This window comes from Cupressus sempervirens, chromosome 11 (assembly GCF_028749045.1).
Source record: "Cupressus sempervirens isolate cs-2001-9-10 chromosome 11, ASM2874904v1, whole genome shotgun sequence".
NCBI classification, from domain to species: Eukaryota; Viridiplantae; Streptophyta; class Pinopsida; order Cupressales; family Cupressaceae; genus Cupressus; species Cupressus sempervirens.
In genome coordinates, this window is record NC_143128.1 from 216,873,556 (window position 1) to 216,896,089 (window position 22,534).

At 33.8% G+C, this 22,534-nt stretch overlaps 1 long non-coding RNA gene across 1 annotated transcript; it reads left to right on the forward strand.

Moving 5' to 3' along the window:
- The first annotated feature begins 12,637 nt into the window (after nt 1-12,637).
- LOC149528934 (uncharacterized) lies at nt 12,638-12,900 on the forward strand. The gene is made up of 2 exons (XR_016359181.1): nt 12,638-12,741; nt 12,836-12,900. It is a non-coding gene; the product is annotated as an uncharacterized LOC149528934 (long non-coding RNA).
- Nucleotides 12,901-22,534: the final 9,634 nt, after the last annotated feature.

A 22,534-nucleotide genomic window follows, 5' to 3' on the forward strand; every position in this document is an offset into this window, starting at 1 on the left:
CCTAAACCTCATAGTTCATGTTAAGGTTGAGATTACTATTTTGAACCCTAAAGGTATGAATTTATTCTATCATAAAAAGAGTTTAGAAATTACTATTCAAAATTTCCTTAAAAAAGGATAATAAATTTGTCAAGGATGTTGTGGGGTGTTTGCAGTCAAGTTTGTGAATATTATTTGGAGAAGGGTTTAATTAGTTGTTATGGAATATACAAACTAGATGGACATTATGATAGAGCCCATTCCTATCACTTTGTGTTGTTAAATAACTTTATCCATAAAAAGAGGTTGTACTTCATATTTTATCTATTACCTTCTCTTACGAGTATTAAATCTCATGGAGAGAATCCCAATAAGGCCCTTATGCATAAAGTGTAAATGCAATTTTTTTTCTATTTTATTAAGAAGAATATCTCAAATCTACTATCATATGTCATTCAATATTCTAAGGTCCCTAATTTTGGGAATGAGAGTAGAAAGGGTAAGGGAAAACAAATTATAGAAGAGTTGGAAGAGATCCCCCGTGTTGTCAAAAAAGAGAACGTTTGTGGTGAATTACAAGGAAATGAAAATAGAGTTGGAGGAAGAAAGTGTGAGAGACTTGTTGAAGGAAGCCTCTACTAACTAAGGTGGGAATATTATGGAAATAGAGAAGGAGGAGGATATAATGGATTCTTATGGGTCACTGGAGAGATTATTCTACCCACCCCACTCTAGTCACAACTCTCATGTTCATCTCTCTAAGATAAAGGTAGACTTTTAACATGATGAGTAGGGGGTGAACAAGAATTAAATCAATAAGGATTAGACTAAGGTGGTGAAGATAAAGAGGTACTTGTTTAGTGGACTGTGATGACTCTATAGAGAATGATACCCTGATGTCTCCTCAAATTTTGATTGAATGGATTGAAAACATTAATAGCATGGGTGAGGAGGGTGAGGTTTGAGGTTATAAGGGGAACAAAGAGAATGAGAGGTGCTTTCCCCTCCTTAGAACTATCAACCTTGATGATGTTCATCTCAAGATGTTGGAGGATGACCTGAGGGATATAAGGATTGAACCTTCATTTGGGGTTCTCTAGAATGTAAAAAATGTCTCCATGTACTCCTTTCAAAAGGAGAAGTGGTAGTTCAATTCCATTAAGTCCCTTAACTTGAAGTATAGAGGCTTAAATGATAAGCTAGATTAGTGCAAATGGGTTGAGAGGGTTGAGGAGGACAACATGTTTTTTACAAGTATTGAGGATCTTGAGAAAATGATTGATAAAATGGATAACTCAGCTGGAGGTATCAAAACCAACTATTAGGAAATCTTGGTAGCTTCAATTGACCACTTTAACATACTTATGGGTGAAGTTGATCAAGAGGCAAGGGCTATGCTAGTTTTTGATATGAATGTGATAGAATTCATAGGGAAGGATGTTGGACTAGTGTAAAGAACCACGTCCAATACAAAAATGAAGCATACATCTAATACCGAGCTCTAGACTTGGTGGAGATAAAGAATGTTTCTCACAAAATCAATGAGCTTAAGGAGGAGCTAGAAGTTGGTTTTGAGAAGTTGGCCTAATTCCTTTTGTCCTAGTAGTCCTTTCCTTTTTGTTCTCTATTTTTGTGTCTTGTTGGTGATTTTATTTGTGTGGTTGGAAACTTTTGGTTGTTGGGGTTTTGGCTATAACTATGTTTTTTTTTACTAGTAGTGGTTTTCTTTGGTGCTTCAAAGTTATAATAGAACTATATGGGGTTCTAGGTCCCTTTAAAAGGTAATTTTTCCTTTAATAAAATAATTACTATCACTAATAATTTGGTCGTTGGACCATAAACATGTAAAATATGGAATACGAGATAGAGAAAGTGTACCTAGAAGAAAAAATATTTTCATTATTTCCATCCATTTCCTCAAACCACCCATAAGGGCCATATTTTGACTTTTACTAGGGTAATATCCAATAATGAGTTCCATAGAATAAATGACTAGTCTAAATCCTAGGAATAATAATGCCTTGGAATAAGAAAGTGCAACCAACTACAATAGAGTGATTTGATATAAATATAACCCTAAAGACAATATGATGTACATACTCACCATGCCAAACCTAGAAAGGATCACCCCTCACATTCTTCCTTTTACTGTGAATCTTTCTACAATACTTACAAACTTCAGAACCACTTAAATAGCTCAGAGAAAAAAGAAAAAGAAAATGCCACTCTTTTACCTTCACGTCCAAGCTAAATTACTCATAAAGGAAAAGAACACTGAAAACCCAAAAATGGATGAAGAACATGAAACCCAAAATTAATAAAAATATCATCATAATAAATGCAATATTTCATTGTGATAATTCATTATCACTTCAAACACTTCTATAGAGATAGACAAGATTTCTTCCCAAAGTTTAAAACCTTACGTAAAACTTTTCTTCCCAAATTTTAAAACCTTACGTAAAGCTTTCCACATTTTCCAACCTATCTGTAACATGATTACCTTCATGATAATTGTGAAGAAATGACATCTCAACCAACAAAATCAATAGGCATCTTATTATACTAATGAGATCACTTCCAATCCACCCAACTTTTGCTACCTTCTTTATAATGTTAATAATGTTTACAAAATACACCTACTAACCGCTTTTTTCAAAATTTTCCTTATTAGAAAAACCACCCCATGGTATAGAGCAAGTAATTATACCACATAGGCTATTTGAATACCAAGGTTAATAGGATAGGCCATGGACATCTCTCCTTTTGATTTTCTCGAAAGGTGACCCCTACCCACCTGACCTGAGTTACACATAGAAGACCTGTCAAAGTTTAACTTAACCCAATCAAAGTCAGGGGGAGCTAAAATCACATTATGTTATAAAAATATTTTTCTTATTATTTTTTCAAGTATTTATATAAAAAATATAAAAGAAAACCTTTTTTTTTCCTCTATCAAAGAAATGATATCTTAATAATAAAATTATTATATTATCAATCCTATCTTCCAATCTATTTTTATAAAATTAAAATACATCATCACATGAAAATTATTATATTATCCTTTCTTCTATATACTATATTATTCCCACATTCTTCTGTGATAATTTGAATATACAATTATTTATAAAATAAAATAAAAATATTACAAGTTGAATGTTCTATTTTATAAAAAAAGTAAAATAATACTATATATTTTCTCTATCAAAGAAATAATATGATAATATTAAAAGTATTATATTACCATTCCTATCTACTTCATAAAATAACATAATAGAGACTTCCAATTATATTTTTATAAAATTAAATTACATTATAATATGAAAATGATTATATTACTCTTTCTTTTATATGATAAATTATTGCCACACTCTTTATTGATGAATTAATTATACAATTATTTAGAATATTCAAATATTAGAAGTTGAATATTGAATATAAAAATAATTTTATTTAACATTATTAAAATTAAAAAGAAATAAATTAGTTGACATAAAAATTAATAATAAATAGCCAGCTAATGGGCCTTTAAGGGTTAATCCTCAACAAAGGAAATAAATGTGTTGTTGGCAACCACTAGAGGAAGGATGGATAAATAAATTTTGATGGGGCTACTCGAGGAGGTATTTCAGGGTGTGGATGTATAGCAAGAGATCATGAAGGTAACTCAATTTCCTTTGTGGCCAAAAGATTACGGGATGAAACCAATAACATGGTAGAATGTGAAGCAACCAAATATGCTCTAGTATTAGGAGTTAAACTAGGTATTAGATGAGTGTGTCTAGAAGGAGATTCAAAGATTATTATTAATGGGATCAAGAAAGGAAAATTGGAGTCTTGGCATCTTGACAAGCACATTAGCTAGATAAAGTGCCTATTGAAGGCATTTGAGGACTTCAAGATATCCCATGTCTATAGGAAGGAAAATAAGGTGGCAGATAAGTTGGCCAACTTGGGAATGAATGTTCATTTTTTGAACTAGAATGACATTTTCAAAGACTTTAGGCTTCTTAATTTAGATTAAGGATGTTGTGTTTTAAGTAGCATTATGATCTCTTGCCTTCCCCTTGAAGGATTAACTTCCAATTATTTGTTTTAACACTTGGTATCAAGGACACTCATAAGGAAGTAATCCCTTGCATGTGACAAAGGATCCACACTCTTTAATTTCTCAAAGTGTATGCTTTGAGACCTTTTGAGGCAGAGTTTTTAAGAAGGGTGGAGTCTTTTTTTTGGCAGGGAAATTAACAGAGTTTTTAGAGATGGAGGCCAACTTCGCTTTGGAATCAGATAACCAAACATAGTCATATGAAGGAAAAATCACAGTGAGGTATCTGAATAATTTTTTTCTATTTGATGAGAAGGAATTTATGAGTGGCATCATGGAGATGTTCAGTTCAAAATATTTGGACACGTACTCGAGGAGGAGGTTCAACCTAAAGATAGTGTCCCTCTTTGTGGCCTTTGAACTTTTAGTTGGAGAGACAAAAGACGAAGTAAATAAGGTCATTCCTATTTGTCTAGACCTATAATGGTTGTTGGGAGTAGACATGGTTATTGATAGTGTCATGCTAGGTGTATGGCTGGAAATAGGATAGGAAACATGGAGGATTATTGGAGGTGGAGATTCCTCACTGGAACCCTTGGTTTTTTGGTCTTATGAAACTCCCCAAGGGGTACACCTTCCAAAAGTGGCCAAAGGATGGAGGAAGGTGGTTAACTTTTTGTAGACCGTTGAGATGCCAGTTGGGCAGGGAAGGAAGAGATGCCAAAGAGATGTTGTTGGGGAGTCTATGAGAGTAGGAATGTGGTGTTAGGATTAAACCTCAGACAGAAGTAATAGTTACAAAAAATATAACCAATATCAGAAAATAATAGATTACACAGGAGAGAACATAAGAAATGAAGATTTAACGCAGTTCACCCAATCCCTGGGCTATGTCCACCAATAGCAAGTCCAATATTATTATTATCCAGTGATTACAATCCATAATCCCTTATAGCTCAATATTTCCACAAGAAACTACAATATCACCATTACATTATGAAATCCCTATCCCTAAGCCTTTTTATACAAGCTTTTGCCACTTACAAGATTAGGGCTAGAATAAGTCATCCAATGGGAAAAAAAGCAACCAACACCTTTTATAATCTAAGGTCTTTTTGGCTTCAAGGGCACTGCCCTCAAAAATCTTTGCGGGGGCATTGCCCCTTGACCCCACCCTATATTGCGATAGAGAGCACACCTAGCGCACTGCCCTAAGACCCTGTAGAAATAATATGGGGTGACAACTGTGTTGAATAAGCCTCTGAGTCTGATAAGGTTCCACATCACAACATGTGGGTCGATGTTTCTTTGGTAGGGGAGACATGTACTAGTGGAATTGACAGGAAGTGGGGATCAGTGGAGGATGACCATACCATCTCAGATTTTACAAAGGAGGACACTGCAACCTAGTTTAAGAATTGAGCGACCCATTTCTTTTTTGGATGACTAGTAGCTTCTCTTGAATATGCAGTGTCCACTTAAACTATAACACACTATTATAAAGCTTCATCTTTTTATAATTAATAAAAAAAATGTTACCTATCAAAAAATTAAATTTAATAATAAATAATATTTTTTTTTTGTTCTTCACTATTAGTGGGTAGGTGCTACTAGATTATATATATTCAGTGAAAGATGAGAGTTCTCAAAACCTTACTTCAATAAAATTGATAAACAATCTATAATTCTCCAGAATATATATAAGTTATTTAATAATTTTATTCATCATCATTTGATTATCTCAGAATATTTTATGTAAATGAATCAAAAACTTTCTGAATCTCATAAATTAAAGGTGATATAATGTCATTCTTGACCCACTTAAAAGTTGTGAACATTTTCTATAACTGATAGCGCTTTTGTTTAGTGGAGAATCTATAGAGCTGTATTAGTCACATTTGTTGTAAAATTGTTGAAATAGTCACATAAATAGTTGCAACATTCACATCAATTCTCATCCCTGATGATATACATTATCCCATAGCTGACGTCAAATTTTGTCGAATGATTGATATATTTTCGCTTGGTGGGAAGCAGAAAGCATCTCTATATAATAATTTGTGACTATAAATTATGGCAGTGGGCAGGAAGAAAAATACCCAACTTCAATTTTTTCTTTACTTTTCTTTTGTGGGAATCAAAAAGATGGAAAAGGATATAGTTGTTGATGCACAATGTCCAAGTAAGTATTAAATATTTTTATCTCTGATAATTTTTAATCTTTTATCATTTATTTGTGAGAAATATAAGTTAAAATTTAAACTCACAACTCAACCCTAAACCTAAAAATTTTACTCGGCTCTTGCAAATGTGCTCGGCACATAAAGGTGTTGAGTGCCAGTTTTACTGGGCACTTGATGGTACTGAGTGGCAGGTTGCTCGGCACTTGAAGAAAAGTGCTCGGCACAGGAAGGTGCTGAGTGCCAGATTAACTCAGCACTTGCTCGGCACTTGATGGTGCCGAGTGATAGGCAACAGGTGCCGAGTGAACTTAGCACAAAGAGGAGCTCGGTAGTAATAGATGCCAAGTAGGCTCGGCTCCAAAAGAAATGCTCGACAATAATAGATGCCGAGTGAGCTCGGCTCCAACTGAGAAATTATAACTTAAGAGATTTGAACATGAATGCTTTCACCGTTAAAACCAGAGAGCCAAAGCTTGAAGCTTTCAACCAAACTTGTCAAATCCAATAAATAGAAGATGAAGAACAATAGATTAAGTATGCTACTTGCTTTCTATTCAATCTTTCATTAAACTATTACAAAATTTGGGAGCATTCGGCTTCAACCAGAAAAACCTAGAATAACCCTAAACTGATAATACTTCAAACTTCAATAAACTTTAAACCTACAACTCTAATGGTTGCATACAATGGTGCCTGGAGCAATCACTACTTCAATAGGACAAAACCAAATAACAACAAACTCACAGAATGAATAGAGGAGACATGTGCATCTACAGGCACAAACTTTCTTCCTCTTCTTTCTCAGCTCAGCTCTACAACTTCTCTCTGATATGCTTGATCTTCACTCTACTAAATGAATGAATGAACATTCCTTTCTTTGACATTTTAGTTTCCCTCTCTTTTCAAAATTTGAAAAACTTTCACCTACCGCATTCATGTTTTATGTCTATTCTGGACGTCAGGGAGGTAGGTGAGTGTTTGGCTCAAGGGGCAAACGTCAACACTGCATTAAATTTTCCAACACTCCCCCTTTGTCCTGAGCCAAAAAAAACAAGGATCACAACTAATCCAAATCAACTACACCAAGACTCTGTCTTAGGTACACAAAAGTTCCAATGCCTAATGGCTTCGTGAAAATATTGGCTAGCTGCTGCTCTGACTTACGAAATTCTATCTTGATATCCCCATTTTGCACCAAGTCTCTGATGAAGTGATATTTGATCTCTATATGTTTGCTTCTCCCATGGAAGACTGGATTTTTGGACAATACAATTGATGAGATGTTGTCACAATAAATTGTGGTTCCATCCTCTTGCCTTTCATTCAAATCTGTCAAGATCCTCCTTAGCCAAATTGCTTGACATGCTGCTAAATTTGCTGCAATGTATTCAACCTCTACTATAGATTGAGCAAGAATAGGTTGCTTCTTGGATGCCCATAAAATTGCACCCGATCCCATATGAAACATGTATCTAGAAGTGCTCTTCCTATCATCTAAACTTCTAGTCCAATCACTATCAGTGTAACCCACCAACTTGAACTCATCAATTGCAGTAAACAAAATACCAAATCCCTTGGTACCTTTCACATACCTTAGGATCCTCTTTCTCACTTTCCAATGGGAATCCGTTGGTGTTTCCATAAATCTGGAAATTGGACTTATTGCATGCATTAGGTCTGGCCAAGTTACAGTCAAATACATTAAACTTTCAACCATACTCTTGTATAGTGTTGGATCCACTCTCTTGCTAGAGTCTTCATTGCTCAATTTTAGACCTATTGCTATTGGTGTGTGGGCTGCCTTACTATTTTGCATTTTGAATCTCTCCAAGATCTGCCTTGCATACTTTTCTTGAGAGATGAAAATGCCATCATGCATTTGTTTTACTTCTATGCCTAGAAAGTATTTCAAGAGACCTAGGTCTGTCATTTCAAATTCACTTTTCATGGCCTCTTTGAACTCAACAATTAAAGCCTTATCATTACTAGTAAAAATTAAATCATCTACATACAAGACAACAATCAATACAATACCATCTGCTGCCTTGATGTAAAGACTGGGCTCACCATTGCTTTTGCTAAAGCCATTGCTCATCAAATGTGAGTCAATCCTATTGTACCATGCCCTTGGAGCTTGCTTGATCCCATAAAGAGCTCTCTTAAATCTATATACTTTATTATCTTCACCTACAACTTCATAACCAGGTGGCTGCTCCACATATACTTCTTCTTTCAATACACCATTAAGGAAGGCAGACTTCAGATCCATTTGAAATACCTTCCACTTGTGCTGGGCTGCAATTTCTATGATAGCATGCACGGTTTCCATTCTTTCAAGAGGGGCATAGGTCTCATCATAGTCTCTTCCATATTGTTGTTTGTATCCCTTGACTACCAGCCTTGCCTTATGCCTATCAATCTTGCCTTCAACATTGCATTTGGTCTTATAGACCCATTTCACTCCAATTACTTGTTTCTTGGGAGGCAATTTAGTTAGCTCCCATGTCTCATTTCTTTCTATAGCATCTATTTCCTCATCCATGGCTTTACACCATTTCTTCTCCTTAATAGCTTCCTCAAAATATACTTGATCACTATGAGAAAATAATGCAAAATTAACACTCAAATCATAATCTTCATACCTTTCATCTTGGTATATCTCCCTAAGACTCTTGGTCTTTCTTGGTAATAGGAAGGAGAGTGTGGGATTAGAATCTTCATTGCTGCTGCATTGCTGACTAGCTCGATCTTCACTGTTACTCGGCATTGACACTCGGTCATGCCTAGAGGAGCTCGACAATATCTGAATCTGCTTGCCTTTTCTTCTATCTGCTCCTTCTTTCTGTTCATCAGCATCCTCTTCATTCATAATTGACACTTTACTTGAAGTGCTTGGTGACTCATCAGTTGAGCCATACCAAGACCGATTTTCAAGAAATTCCACATCTCTTGAAAGCATCATCTTGTTGTTCAATGGGTCATACAATCTGTATGCGTTTGATTCTGGGCTATACCCTGTGAAAATGCATTTCACACCTTTGTCATCAAATTTTTTTTTTTCTCTTTAGGCGCATGTGAATATGCTACACATCCAAACACCCTTAAGTGTTCAACTATCCATCTTATACGTGACCAAGCTTCCATTGGAATTCTGTAACGGACTGCCTTTGTAGGACACCTATTAATTAGATAAACTACTGTTGCCACAACCTCTCCCCAAAATTCAGTTGGGAGACCTTTCTCTTTCATCATGCTCCTTGCCATTTCAACAATGGTCCTATTCTTTCTTTTAGCCACTCCATTCTTCTGTGGTGTATAGCTGGCTATGAGCTCTTTCCTAATGCCATGTTTCTTGCAAAAATTTACAAAATAATTGGAGGTATACTCCCCTCCTCTATCTGATCTTAGGACCTTGATATAGTGTCCACATTCTCTTTCAGCCTGGGCTTTAAATTCTACAAATTTATCAAATGCTTCAGATTTATTCTTCAAGAAATACACCCATGTCCTATGACTGAAATCATCAATAAATGTCATGAAATAAGTACTCCCCGGAATGGAAGTAATTTGCATAGGACCAACTAGGTCAGTATGCACTAATTCTAATGGATATTTAGCCCTTCTAGAATTTCTAGAATTAAAGGGAAGCCTATGTTGCTTACCCAAAATACAAGCCTCACACTTGTCACATGAATTTCCTACACGTGGCAAACTTTCTACCATTTTTTTATTTGACAATAAATTTAAACCAGCATAGCCAAGATGACCATACCTGAGGTGCCATAGTTGTGAGGAGTCTTCAATCTTTTTCATGAATGACACACGTGTCATTCTCCATTAGCACTTTGTATCCATTTTGAATGAGCTGACCAATGCTCATCAAATTGTGCTTCATACTAGGGGTGAAATACACATTTTGTATTTCCCTTTTCTCACCTTTCTTGGTGTGGACCATAATAGATCCTTTGCCCACAACTGGCAGGGTTCCATTGTTACCCATCTTAATTTCTGATTTGAAACTGTTGTCAATGAATTAAAATAAGGTTTCATTACCACTCATGTGGTTGCTACATCCACTATCGAGGTACCAAACCTCAGGGCTTCCTTCTTCACCAACATTACACATGATGAAGGCAGCAGCATTGGGTCCACTTCCCATGTTCACATCAGCGACATTTGCTTGTCCTGACTGATCATTCTGCTTCTTCCAGCATTCATTTGCATAATGCCCATATTTATGACAGTAGTAGCATTCTACATTACTTTTATTTGAGTTGTAGTTTTTCTTACCTCCTCTTGAAGTATTTTGTGAGCTACTTGCTCCATCTGCTCTTCTTGAGCTTTCTACTGCAGCATTCCTTTGTCCTCCATTTCCTCGGCCTCTGCCTCTGGAGTTTCTGCCTAAGCCATTTCTTCCTCTTCCCTTTCCTCTTGGATTTGACTGAGCCTTGAATGCTTGCTCTTGGGTAGAAGAAGATGTGGATCTATTGATCCTATACTCATGGGTTTGAAGAGAACCCATCAACTCATCCATTCTCAAAGTAGTGAGGTCTTTTGCCTCTTCTATGGTCATGACCAAATGGTCATATTTGTGAGGTAGACTCCTCAATATCTTTTCCACTATCCTTTGCTCTTGATAGTCTTCTCCATTTGACTTCAATTGGTTAATCACATTGGAAGTCCTTGAACTGAAGTCTGCAACTGATTCATTTTCCTTCATCTGAAGGTTCTCAAATTCCCTCCTTATATTCTATAGCTTTACCATATGGACCTTATCAGTCCTCTTGAATTTCGTCTCAAGGATATCCCATGCTTGCTTTGCATAATTTGTTGCTGCAATCTTAGGGAATATAGTCTCTGTCATTGCTGCTTCAATAAGACTTAATGCCTTAGCATTCTTCCTCCTTGACTCTTTCAAATGAGTCTTCCGTGCATTTGTGAGGGCAGCATACTGAGTTGGATCAGTCACATCATTGAATCCATTGGCTAGAAACTCCCACAAATCATTTGCAACCATTATGGTCTTCATCTTCTTTGCAAATGTATCATAATTCTATCCATTAAATGATGGTGGCTGCTGCCATATCTTTCCTGCATCTCCTGCCATGTCAAATATCCCAAGAAAACAAATGCCCTAACTCACTGTGGATGTGGGGCCTCAAAGCTCTGATACCATGTGAGAAATATAAATTTAAATTTAAACTCACAACTCAACCCTAAACCTAAAAATTTTACTCAGCTCTTGCAAAAGCACTCGGCACCATCAAGTGCCGAGTAAAACTGGCACTCAACACCTTTATGTGCCGAGCACTTTTGCAAGAGCCGAGTAAAATTTTTAGGTTTAGGGTTGAGTTGTGAGTTTAAAATCTAAATTTATATTTCTCACATTATTGGTTGAGCAAGATCTGTTACTAATGTCTGATATGTGTGCGAAATTAATATGTTACCATGTATAAAATATGGGAACAGGTGAGGATGATCTGGCACAAAGCATAGCTGCACATTTACTAAATCCATGTATAAAAACCCCAATCACTGTGGGCATTGCTGGTGATTATGGATCTGGTGAGATAGTCACCAGACTCATGAAGACGGTATGAAACAGTTACTAATAATATGCTCATTAAAGATCCTTCAGATACTTAAATATATTATTTTAATTGGTAATTGTCGAAGCTTATTGATTGTAGTTAAAAAGTTTTATGTGTTAAGTTAGAGTAGATTCTAATTCAACAAGATAAATGTATATTACAAAATACATATAGTAAATGATAAATGTATATTACAAAATATTGAAACTAACATTTCTGATGATCACACCTTACGATCCATTATTTATCTATTGCTTGAACTCTCATCTCTTCCTAGTGATTAATTATGGAATATTATTAAAATAATTTATTATTCTTAAGATAGATTATTTAAATTTTTATTATACTATATGTATTATTTTTATTTGAACATTAATTTTCTTTCTATAATTTTATTTATTTTTATTCTTTTGTCCCACATTTTCTACTTCACTCTCTTATTAGACCTACAATTCAAATAATAACTTGCTGTAGAAATTATCTCTTACATATACATAATTGTCAAATTTAACATAAAATCATAAATCTTAAATTAGTACATTTTCCAGAAAAAATAAATGAAACAATTAGTACTCAGAACATTTTAGATGATGCTAACAAAAATGAAACAAGAAAACTTCTTCGAAATATCACCCATTTTGCTTGCAGCCTTATTTAAATAAATAATATTTAAACAAAACTCTTTATCTGTGCTTGCAGATAGAATGTCAGCTGCTCCTAACAGCTGCTCAAGGTGCATTTCCCAAACAAGATTCCGAACAAGGAAGATCAAATTGCGGATTGAGTTTATAGTCGTCCATGTTAATTTTATTTCATGTGAGAAATTAGTTTTATGTCGTATAACAAACAGGAAATTGCACTGCTCCACTTTTTGGAGGAATATCAACCAGAGCACAAAGCCGTTTACAAATATTTGGCATGCCTTGAGTTGAACCAATTGGTGAGAGATCTGCAGAAGAAAACATTTGAATTCACAATTGTAAATGATAAGGCTCTAAAACAGATCTTTCTCTGTTGATTTGTGAGCTTGCCAGGTGAAAGATCAAGAACATCAGAGCCAGGAGAAATCGTCGGTAATTCTTAGGGTTTTAACTCTAAATTTCAGCGCTCGCGACCTGTACATTTTTTTTTTTTTCCTTCTAAATAATAAGCGCATAAATTACATATCTCTGTTCGTTGTAAGATCTCCAAGTAAAAGATCCAGAAGGTCCGAGGGTTTTAATTGTAAATTTTACTACTCGAATTCTTCAGAAAAACTTTTGCCTGAATGATTATCTGAAAAAAATTATATATTTTTTTAAAATACTCTTGAGTATAAAATATATATCTCTGTTCTCTCCAAGTTAAAAATTCAAAACATGAGAGCAAGGAGAAATTTTCTTTAGTTCCTAGGGTTTTCACTGCAAATTTTACTACTCGAGTTCTTCAGAAAAACATTTACCAGAATGATAATCTGAAAAGAAGGGATTTGTTTTTTGAAATACTACGATTCTTAATTATATATCTCCGTTTTTTATGAAATATCCAGGGAAAGGATCAGAGACATGAGAGCAGGGAGAAATCATCGGTAAGACCTAGGGTTCTAACTTTCAGTTCTGGCGATTTGAAGAAGAACTTTTGCATAAATCTTTACAATTTTCGTAACTTTGAAGGCTCTAATTGTTATAAATCTCTGTTCATTGTACTGAGCTCTCCAGATGAAAGATTCGGAAAACGAAAAATTATTCGAAATCCCGAGGGTTTTAACTCTGAAATTCAGCGCTGAAGATTACACGGGAACACACGAAGCTTGCGATGGTCTGGTAGTTGAGATAACTAAAGCAGTGGAGAATTCTCTGACTCGCGCCCAGCGGTGGAGCACTTTCTGGAGACATAACAAACAAAGCTATTTAAAACTAGAATATTTGCAGTGGTCTTCGTAGCATGGAGTATTATAGACCACTTTAATGTCTCAAACTTCAAATACGGAACTATACCTGCATTTATATTTGCAGTTGCTGCCCCAGCACTCAGGCAATTAGTTTCTTCATATAACTGGAAGGAAGTGAGCAAATTTCCGGATGATCATTTGAGGTCGAGCAAGTCAGATGAGTATGCCCGGCAACAGATGGTCATTTCAAAGATCAAACTTTTGAAAAAAGAATATGGGGGAAAACCTTCCCCATTTTTCTCGTTCATTGCAGGTGAGAAATCGAGTTATTGGTGGGGTTTTAAAGAGGAGAAGATTGAGAAGACTCCTGTTCCAAAATATGGATCAGCTCCTCAGGAGAAGCTCCGAATAGTAGCCTTCATGGACGGCCTTGACCGCTACGAAGATTCAGTTATAATGAGGGATACTTCTTACATTAACTGTCACATTTCTACTTCCATTACCTTGTACTAAATATATGATGTTTCATTCACCGTATGCTACAGGTTTTCCAGTCCTTAAACACAGTACTTAAAACCTGTGAAATCAACTTCGTTTTAGCACTAGACAAGAATATCATCAGAAAAGCATTCAAATCTTCTTCCAAGGAAGAGGGTGACCCTGATCACTTGATTAGTCAAATTATCCAGCTCCCAGTCACCTTATATCCAGTTTTGAGAGCCAACTCTACAGCACAAGGTACTTATGCATGAAAATCAGTTAATTTAAATAATGCTTATAATTTTGTTACTTTAAATTACCTCTTAAGGAATTATAGTTTTAAAAGTGGAAATGATTTTCGTTTATTAATATTCTATAAATTTGATAATGGATCATAGACTATGATCTTAAATGTTAATAAAAAATTAATACACAATCAAAATCAGAAATAATTTTTGTTAATTTTTTAATTGCAAAAACCTAATTAATATATGAAAATCAGCTTGTGGACATAAAATTAATTCAAAATATATTTTATTGTATTAAATTTGTGGAAAGATTTGTTTCATCTTTATTTTAGTCATTCTAACATTGTACACTAAATAGAAAATTAAGCTTGAAAACAAAAGTTAATTTTATGTTAAAATGAAGCTTAGTTATCATTTATCATCAAATTTTTGATCTACTATATGTTATCTTATTTATCATTATTTATGTTGAATTTGATAATTTTTCTGTGTTTCTTCTAATGTCTCATAGATAATACCACAAAGGATATCGAGAAGCAGCACAGGCCCAGGAGTACAAATGAATGTTAAGAACTTCTATTGAACCGTGTAACTCAAGTTCGAGATATGTCAATGATGAAAAATAATGATGATGAAGATGCAAGGAATGTAATAAGCCAAATGGATCCCATGAAAGAATCTTGCGGCTGGCGTAAGGAATTAGTAGCTTGGATATTTATATGCTCCCAGTGGCAACAAGAAATGGACATTTTTATTCAGGTACCCTTATCTTTCTTTCTCGAAATAGTACTTCCAAGTTTTCAAATTTTATTTTTAGTCAACTTTTTTTTTTTTTTTTCGAAGGATTGGCATATGCACGTTGATGCCAAAGAAGATGGAATAAAACAAGAACCTTCCCTCAAGCGAATTGTTGCTAATTATATTAAACAGAAAGAAGGGTGCAAAGAAAAGGAGAAGAATGCAGCTGATTCTGAAGGAGAGGGGAAGAAAGAAGTCGGTTCCAAGGAGAAGAAAGAAAACAGGAATATACAAAATGGTGATCTTTCAGGATGGAATAACCTCAATAAAGCCTTAGATCAAGTCCAAGATGTGTCAATGGAACATATTCAACGTTTTCAACACTTCAGGTTCCACTGCGTTGCAGGATATCTCAACCTTAGACAAGAACTCTCACTAAATTTAAAGTAGAAACCTTTCTACATTTTTATAACACAATATTGTTATTATTATTATTTTATTATATGATGTGTGCTATGAAGTCTTTTTTTGTTATTATTGTAACTTATTGTACTCTGCAAGTCTGAGAATATAGTATGATAGTGTTACCATATTATAAAATTTGTTATTGGTTGATAAATGAGAAGTGTGCAATTAGAAAACTAATTTGTATGTTTTCTTAAACTTCTATGTGTCCTCCCTTTCTACCACTCTTAAACATTTCTAACATCATTTTCTTACCGCCTCTCTATCTCATGCTTCGTTCTTCACCAATAACTATAACTATCTACTTCTCATCCTTTTCTAGCACACTTTTTCTTAAAATTCCATGCAACAAGGAGTTTGTATCAATTCGTAGGCATAGTCACCAATCTCTATTGATATATTGATCAACCACCTTATGCTGGATCAATACATCTTGGAATGTTGAATCAAATGTCAGACTAGTGTTAGTTCTATTATTAGCTTCTCTAGTAATGTTTATTTGATATAAAGCTTCACTTGTTACCTCTTATTAGTACTTGTCATAGGCTAAGTACTCTTGTGATACTTTTTGCATTTCATTTGTTAACTTGTTATTAAAACTTATTCATTTCTAAGTAGTTTAAATTTATCATTTTAAAATTTACTCATAAAATGTTAGATGCAAGTTTTTTATCTTAATAATTTCTATAAAAAAAAATTCTGTGATTTGATTGGATGAATCATTTTACCTCAACTTTCATGGATTGTAAAACTTGATAATTTTTAAGAATTATATTTTAATAATGCAATTTATATCATTTTAACTCTTGATCGTAAAACATGATAAACATGATACTGTCATGGATTGTAAAACTTGATAATTTTTAAGAATTATATTTTAATAATGCAATTTATATCATTTTAACTCTTGATTGTAAAACATGATACTTTAATACTTTTAAAGTTTTTTTTTTGTGTGCTTGGCAAAACCTTTAGATTATATTAATAAATTAGAGATACTTTTAAAGATTTTTAATATTGTATTTATAATATCATATTTTAAGATTTATTTTTTCATTCAATTGAAAATATTAAAATGTATTATATACTTATATTATACAATCTTTAAAACTATCTTATATCTATCTATCTATCTATCTATCTATCTATCTATCTATACATTATGCTAAGAGTAATTGTTCTCGACGCGTATTTTCATAAATCCAAGGATTATTTGTTCTCAATTGGGATTCATGAAAATAGGTATATATAAGCTAGTGGTAGTCGTGATGCAATAAGAAAAACATTTACTTTTTATTTATATTTTGATAAGCTTATTATAAAATTGTTAATTAGTTTTTAATTAGAGTTGTATAAAGTTACTATAAAATTATGCTTCATAACATTTTTTAAAATTTAATTTATGGGGTTTAATTTAGATTTGATTAAAATTAATTTATTCTTGGGATATTGTAATGTAAAGTATTATAGTCAAATGTAGATATATGGTTAGGGACAAAGTTACCATTACTGTTAATGTTAACCTTAGGGATAGAATTAGGGTTAGAGTTTGAGTTATGGTTAAGGTTAGGGTTAGAGTTATGGTTATGGTTATTGTTAGAGTTATGGTTAAGTCTTAGATTAGAGTTATGTTTATGGTTAAGGTTAGGGTTAGAGTTATGGTCATGGTTAAAGTTAAGGTTAAGGTTAGAGTTAGGGTTAGGGTTATAGTCAAGCTTGGGTTAGGGTTAGGGTTAGGGTTAGGGTTAGGGCTTGAGTTAGATTAGGGTTAGAGTTTGGGTTAGGGTTTGAGTCAAGATCAAAGTTAGGGTTAGGGTTAGAGTCCAATTATGGTAGAGTGAGATTTAGGGGTAGAGTTATGTTTTTGGTTAAGGTTAGTGTTAGAGTTATGCTCATGGTTAAGGTTAGGGTTAGAGTTATGGTTATAGTTAGGGTTAGGGTTAAGGTTATTGTAGGGCTAGGGTTAGGGTTTGAGCCAAGGTTAAGGTTAGAGTTAGGATTAGGGTTAGGGTTAGAGTTAGGATTAAATTTAGGTTTAGGGTTAGGGTTAGAGTCCAATTATGGTAGAGTTAGATTTAGGATTGGGGTTAGGGTTAGAGTCCAGCTATGGTAGAGTTAGATTTAGGGTTAGAGTTAGGGGTAGAGTTATGTTTATGGTTAAGCTTAGGGTTAGAGTTATGCTCATGGTTAAGGTTAGGGTTAGAGTTATGGTTATTTTTAGGGTTTGGGTTATATTAGGGCTAGGGTTGGGGTTAGGGTTAGGGTTTGAGTCAGGGTTAAGGTTAGAGTTAGGGTTAGGGTTAGGGTTATGGTTAGAGTCCAATTATGGTATAGTTAGAGTTAGGGGTATAGTTATGTTTATGGCTAAGGTTAGTGACAAGGTTAGGGGTAGGGTTAGAGTTAGAGTTAAGGTTGGGGTTAAGGTTAGAATTAGGGTTAAGGTTAGTGTTAAGGTTAGGGTTAGGGTTAGAGTTAGAGTTAGGGTTAGCATTAGGATTAAAATTAGGGTAAGGAATAGGGTTTGAATTAGAGTTAGGGTTAGATTTAGGGTTATTCACTAGTACATTTGACCCCATTTTTAGACCAAATTTTTTGACCATCTATTAGAATGGAGTCAAATTGATCAAAACATGCAAAGAAAAAAATCTTTTTTTTCAATCCATGCCTGTGTTGGTCAAAATTTCAACCAACGCGTATTTCGCCCTAAGTGTTGGTCAAAATTTTGGCCAACATAGGCCTCATCATGTCAAAATTAAAAAAAGTTCTATTTTGTGCCTAGTCCAAGGCTCCACCGGTGAGCATGGCTTGCGATCATTTGGAGCTCATAAGCGATTAGACATCGAATTCCTTTCTATTTTTCCATTTCTAGCTTTAATTCTTTCTCTCTTCATTCTCTAATTGATTAAATTTGTGTTGTTGTTTACTTTCACGCAGTTTAATGGGCCATATGATAGATATTATGTTTTTTATTATTCCAAAACAATGTTTTGGCAACAGAAATGGAACAAAAAAATTTAGCAAGCCATGAAAGCCACCATATCAGAGTTCTAATCCTTGCGGCTATCATCTTTGCACCATTCCTTATTGGAGCCATCTTGCTATTTGCATATTGTAGTTGGGTGCACATGCAGAATTCATATCTAGTTCATCCACCATCTCAAGTTCAAGCATATGAAAGACGAGTACACATTGATGGTTTAGGTTTTCTTCTCTTTTCTTAATGGTTGAAAAACTTCCTATGGGATCCTCTTCTATAGATGTTAAGCTTACAATTTGTGAAGTTTGAATAAGCATCATCATAATCTCTTTATGGGATTTAGGGCCACAGATACATCCATTAAAGGAAGTTTTGGGCATTCTTATTGTAGTCCCTTTTTGGTCCCAAATGGAATTAAAAGTAGTTTACTAATGAAACTTTGAACCAACTTGTCTTTTCAGATGGAAGTAAGGGAATATCACTTGGGCTGTTGATTAATCGTTGAGCTCTTTCCAAATTACAAAGAGGAGAGAATGTGCATCTGCAATCAATTACCTTGCTTTGCATGAGGCAAAAAATAATTTTAGTAGTTATAATCTTCTAGGACAGGGTGGCTCTGGTTGTGTATATCAAGCCCAGTTCCATGATGGATTTTGTGCTATTGTGAAGAAGCTAAATGGTGATAGACAATAGGCAGAGGAAGAATTTTAGGTATGTAAATTAAAATTCTAATTTTCTACATTAGCCCTGTTCTATCAATATTTTTCTTTTGGATTCATGACATGGCTTAACTTTTCTGTAATACTGAAGTCACTTTTCTTGTTTTGCTTTTGAATTGATGATTCAATAATGTTGATATCTCTTTTCTTGTTTCACTTTTTGGTTTAATGACTAATAATTCTGGGATCCCTTTTCTTATATCATTTGTCCAAATATCTTAATATACAGACTTGGTTGTTCATGTCGACTTTGAATGCTTCAATAGTATTGAAGTGTCTACGTTACTAAGTTTTTTCATGTTGTCCATGGCTAACATTTTGCTTTTCTAATGGAATGTTACTTCAAATGTACTACATTGAGTCATTGACTACAAATTTCAATTGAAATAACTTTTGAATATATGTAAGAAATTACTGTTCCAATGTGTACTCTAGAAAAATCTATTAGGCAAATTCATCAATTTTCCTTTCAAAATCCAATTTAACTACTTCGTGTAGATTTTATAAGTCTAGTTGTATCGAGCACTAATAGGTCGATATTTTGGTGTAATGGAAACAACATTTGTAATAAGTGGTATCAGAGCTCGGTCTCATTTGAGTCCTTTTGATTAATGTCAAAGGCTATATTGGTAACAAATTGGTAAGCACTTCCCTCAGAATTTGTAACATGATTTAACCACTTCTAATAAGAATGCCACCTTCATGAAAACTCACAAAGATGTTATATTATATAGTAGCACCACCCCTACCAGTGCTCCACCATTGTTCACCCACTGTCCCTCTGCCATCTCCAAATCTAAACCCTCGTTCCCATCAATGAAACCCTGCATCCCTACATCTTTTGTCAATAAATTACTATTGAGATTGTCAATTTAGTAGTCAATGCCTCTTTTGAGATTCATGCCATGGATCAGAATAAATCTACCATTTCTATCTGACATTAATAGTTCAAATTTTTGATGCAACAACAAATACTTATAACAAATATATGTAGCTGTGGAAAACACATAACAACTTTGGTTTTTTTTGTCTCAAGACAAATTATTGTCAAAGAGTTTTCTTATTTTCCACACAGTCAATTTTCTTGTTCATTGTGGTGTTAACAAAAAGAGTGAGAAGCAGTTACAAGGGTTTGTTCAAAATTTATTCTGATGGGAAGAGTAATGAGTTTGTTCATTACATCCTGATCTGCTCTATTCATTGGAATTTTCTTTTCTAGTCTTCTTCATCACATTAAATCATTAGTTATATTTGTTTTCAAGTGAGATTCTACACTCATTTATTATTCTCTTTCAATTCCTAACCTTATCCCATTTTTATTTACTTTCAATTCTAAATAGGTTCAATAAGCCTCCTAAAGTAGTTATGGGCTATTAAAACTTCTAAATAGACCATCCTTTGTTTTGGCATTGTTTTATCTCTTTTTTGATGCCTATTCATTTAGTTTCAGTGAAAATGGTTTAAGCCAATAGTGATAATGATTTGAGCCAAGAGCAGATTCTTCGTGTCTTTCTTTTGTAAAAATAAAGATAGTGCAACAGAATCTAAATTCATTATGCCCTAAATATTATAGAGCACTAAAGCATTTGCATGAGCACTACGATCCATCTATCATTCACTGTGATTTGAAATCATCAAATGTTCTCCTTGATGCAAACTACAATGCCAAAGTAAGTAAATTTGATTGTAAGGGAATGCTCAATAGGGCAGAGTCCAAACTAAAAAACCTTGTACTTGATTGCTGAATATGTTAAAGAAGAAACAAATGCCAGTCAATTTACAGACCGGAACTGACATGAATTTCTTGATGTATTTTTTAAATATTGAGATGCATATACAAATGAAATTTTGGTTGCTGCAGGCCAAGCCACAACTGACAGACAGGTTAAAGCTTCCAACTATTCTGGATCCTGTGATTAAAGAGTTGCTGAACTTGAAACATCTTTAGCAAGTAAGTTGCATGCAAAATATTTCTTTTGAAGGGAATTGACATTATTTTTAAAAATACATTCAATTTATACAATTTTACTCATGTTTTGGTGGATAAAAACTTAATGTTCTTCCACATTTCTTGCTCATTTTATTGCATATCTGAAATAAGGCATAATCTTGCCATTTTCCAATAGCTAAATGTCTTTAACTGTGATTGGCATTTGGCATAAAAATTATTTTTAAGGTTAGATTGTCAGGTAGTTCTAGTTGATCGCCATTTGAAAATTAGAGGTGCTAATCCTTTCATTGAAGAGAAAATTTATAGTGCACTACATATCATCACACTTACCCAAAAAAGTTGAGCCAAACTCTAAAAGTCCCATTGAATCTATAGAAGGAAGAGAAGAAATTGATTATCTAGATTCAAAGGCATTGTCCACTTCATAATCTTAGCAAGAAGAACATCATAAGCGCTTGTGAACCAAGTATTTATGATGAAGCAAGAAGGAAAGAAAAATGAAAAAATGTGTTGAGTCGAGAGATAGACATTGGAAAGAAAGCCATTGATTATAAAAAGTATTAAGATCAAGTTTAAAAATAATGTTTTAATTGACAAGCACAAAGCAAGATTAGTAGCTAAAAAGCAATAAATTGAAGACTGAGGAATCTCTTCTCTAGTTGCAAAGATAATTATGATTAGAATGTTGACAACGCTTGTTTCCAATCATAGTTTGAATATCCACCAAATAGATATGAAGTACATTCCTAAATGAAGATCTAAAAACCCAATTTTGTTAGAAAAGAAAAGGAACACATGGTATGTCACTTGAAAAGGCACTATATGATTTGAAACGAACTCCATGACATTAGTATTCAAAACCAAATAAGTACTTTCCGCAAAGGAAATTAATTTTTTTAAGACCCAATTTATACATCAAGAAGTCTAATTGCACGTTATTATTCCTTCAAAATTTTGGTCACAGGGTATTGGTCATAGCGCTAGAGGTTAATTTTCTAATTATTGTCAATAACTTATATTTGAGTAGAACAACTTAACTATGATGGGGTCAAAAGAAATCTACTCAAATCTATATGGATTCTTTCATGGTTTTAGATTCTCTCATTTATTTACTTTGAGCTATGATTGTTCAATTCTATTATTTACAAAAACTTTTTAACCATAATGCTTGAGGAAAATCTACTCAAATCTATAGTTCTTTCCTAGTTTTAGATTCTCTCTTTTATTTACTTTGAACTATGATTGTTTAATGCTATCACAATGCAATAAAAACATTTTCATCATA